The sequence below is a fragment of the Marmota marmota genome, unplaced genomic scaffold (assembly GCF_001458135.2).
Source record: "Marmota marmota marmota unplaced genomic scaffold, marMar, whole genome shotgun sequence".
Classification (NCBI taxonomy): Eukaryota; Metazoa; Chordata; class Mammalia; order Rodentia; family Sciuridae; genus Marmota; species Marmota marmota.
In genome coordinates this window covers 10,713,734-10,716,996 of record NW_025999880.1, presented here as the reverse complement: position 1 = coordinate 10,716,996, position 3,263 = coordinate 10,713,734, and the positions used below count along the sequence as shown (strand labels likewise).

The window sequence follows — 3,263 nt, the reverse complement described above, 5'->3', positions numbered from 1 at the left end:
TTGCCAATACTTAACTTTTGTATTTTTGATAATAGCCGTTCTAATAGGTATGAATCTCATTGTGGTTTTAATTTGCATTTCCTAGATGAATAGTGATGTTGAACACTTCCATGTTGTCAGTGAGCCATTTATATGTCTTCCTTTGGGAAATGTCTGTCCAGGTCGTTAGCCCATTTTTTAAAAAATAGAGCTATTTATTTTCTTGTAATTGAGGAGCTTCAGTTCTTTACATGTTTTGAATATTAGCCCCTTATCCTATGTATGCCTTGCAAATATTTTCTCCCAATCTGTGGGTTGGCTCCTTATTTTTTCCTTTGCTATAGTTTTATGTGATTCCATTTGTCTGTTTTTTGCATTTGTTGCCTGTGCTTTTTTGGGTCCTATCCAAAGAATCACTGCCTTGGCCAAGTGATGGCACTTCCCCCCTGTTTTCTTCTAGTATCCCTACAGTTTCCTCCCTAATTCACCTTTTTTGTGGCCCTGAAAGAAGACAGGATATACGCAGGAGATCCAGGGGCTTCTCTGCTTCTCTCTGTTCTTAATGTTGCTTCATCTTTCTATTTCCATCAACATGTGAAACTGGATTTTATTCAACGGCTATTTTTAACAAGTAGTTAAATATTTAAACTCTATTTCAGGCAGTTCTGCTGAATTAAGAGCCGGTCCCATACTGACAAATTTTTTTTTTGATAGCATAGTAGCAAAAAAGAAAGTTTTATTCTATAGTTTTCTGCCGTTAAAAAAAAGCATTTCTCTTTTCTAATATGCTGTCTAAGGCTGTAAATGGCCCTTTCTTTTTGTCTAAAACTTCATCGTCTTTGTTTCACCTACTTTAATTTCGGAACAAAATAACAACAACAAAACTCACAATACACAGCATCCAACTCTGCTGTCCAATTAGGGAGGGATGGGACTTGAGGTCCTTGTTTCCTGCCTTAGACACAAGGACAGGAGAGAGGAAAAGACCATTAGCCATCAGCAGCAGGAGCCAGGTGGACAAGGTCACTGAGGGCAGCTATGGAGCCATGGGGATGCTTTGCAGAGGGTGTGGCTCTCCCAGTGGAAACTCCTGATCTACTTCTTCTGTCAAGAGGCATCCCCATCACCCTCAAGGGGGTTCTCCTGGGGAACAGGGGTGCTGGGCTCCTCGGGTGTTACTTCACCTTCAATAGTGCGGATTCCTAGCTTGGTCACATGGTAGATGCAATTAGAGTGGGTCTGGGGAATCTCAAGGCAGAAGCCAGAGGAGCGCAGCACAATCTCAAACAGCAGCACCACCAGGTCCTGGACCTCTCAGCCTTCTGCCACCGTGTCTCCATAATGGGGTGGCCGGAGTTGATTTCTAGGTACTTTATGGCCATCTTGTAGCCCATTGTGGAGATATCTGGAAGTGCCTGGACCTTCAAGATCCACACAGCAGGGTGGAGACACATGTGCCTATTGGAGATTGTTACCTTCTTAACCTTTGTATCCAAAATTTCTTCCATGAGCTTGCAGAGGTTTTTAGACTTCACCGTGCTCTCTTCTGTTTTTTTCCTCTCCTCCTCCTCCTCCTCCTCCTCCTCCTCCTCTTCCTCCTCCTCCTCCTCCTCTTCCTCCTCCTTCTCCCCCCCTCCCCTGGTAACTCCAGGTTCTTCCCATTAGACTCCTTGAGCCGCTGCACATAGCACTCATCAACGAGTTCAATCACATATACTCCTTCAAAGTCCCGCTTCTACACATGCTCCACTGAACAGGGTTGGCCATCTGTTCTTTGGTTTCACCAGAGGGGTAATAGATAGCTTTCTGAGACTCCTTCCTGTGAGAGACGTACTGTGACAGAGGAAACATCTCATCTCTAGCTTGGGAGACGTGCTAGCAGAAGACCCCCCAGGTGGACTGTTCATCATTGTGTTTTGTGGTCACAACCACTTTCCCTGCCTTTGGATAGGCAGAATAAAATCTGACACCAAATTGCCCTGTCATGAAGATGTTTGTACTTGTCTGAGGAACCTCCATAAATATTTTAGTAATTAGGCTTGGACATGATTTCCGTGATGGTTTAGGTCTAGAAATATCTTCCAAAAAAACTCACATTTTAAAAGCATGAACCAATGCAGGAAGGTTCAGAGGTGGAGCTTTTAGGTCATAATGAGAGCTGTAATTTCATCAGTGGATTAATCCATTTGATGGTTTAATAATTTGAATGGATTACTGGGTGGTAACTGTAGGTGTGGTTGGAGGAAGAAGGTCACTGGGTGTGTGCTCTTGGGAATTATGTCTTGTCTCTGGTTCCTCGAGCTCTCTCTGTTTCCTGGCCACAATGAGCTGGGCAATTTCCCTCCATCATGCTCTTCTGCCATGATGTTCTGCCTCACACCCACTGTAGAGCAATGGAGTTGACCGACCATGAACTAAAGCTCTGAAACCATGAGCCCAGAGTAAATAAAATTTTCTTCCTCTGAGTTGTTCTTGTCAGGTATTTTAATCACAGCTACACAAATCTGAATAAATAGTTCCCAAATCATTTATGAGGTCAGCCTTGGTTGCACCAGTGCCTGTGTCCACCAAAGTCAGGGTGCATTGCTGAGAGGTGGGGGTGAGGTTAATTTCCAGCTTTTAACCACTGTCCAATTTAGAAGAGTCTGTCAGGCTCTCATAGAGAATCTTGTCGAAGGTATCATAAATAGCAGAAGACAACTCCTGAGGGAAAATTTCATTGTCAGAATAGGAGGTATTGATGATGAGAGGCAGGAGTTGGGCAATTTCTGCCTGAAAGGCAAAGATCCTCACCTCCTCCTGGTGGACTTCCTCTGGCATCTTGAAAGGAAGGGGCTGCAGTTACTACGGAGCAGTATGGGCCCGGATCATGCCTGACTTGCTCATGGCATCTGGGCTATGTGGAGATGACTCAAAGCTGCACAGCCCTTTCTTGAAAGGGATCATTTTAAGAGTGAGCCTTCTAAGTTAGATCCTAAAGTTCAAACCTTGGTTTCACTGATGACTTGCTTGTTACAGTGGGCAGATGATTTAACCTCTCCCTGTCTCAGTTTCCTTACCAGTAAGTATAGAAATACTACTCGTAGTTACTAAGCATTGGCTAGTAATGCTGTGAGTTGGCTTTCTCAGTCTCCATTCCACCCTCCTTTCAGGCTGCCTTCCTCTTCTATGAAGCCTGGAAAGCCACAATCTACATTTTCCAGATGCCTTTGCAGCTAGGCTTCAGGATGCAATGTAGAGTCTGTTAATTAGATACATGCCCAGGGTCTGGATGGCCGAGTGAG

The 3,263-nt window shown here is 44.2% G+C and overlaps 1 pseudogene; it reads right to left on the bottom strand.

The window, feature by feature from the left end:
- Window positions 1-1,086: 1,086 nt before the first annotated feature.
- LOC125611802 lies at window positions 1,087-2,799 on the bottom strand (annotated as a pseudogene).
- Between the last annotated feature and the right edge of the window lie 464 nt (window positions 2,800-3,263).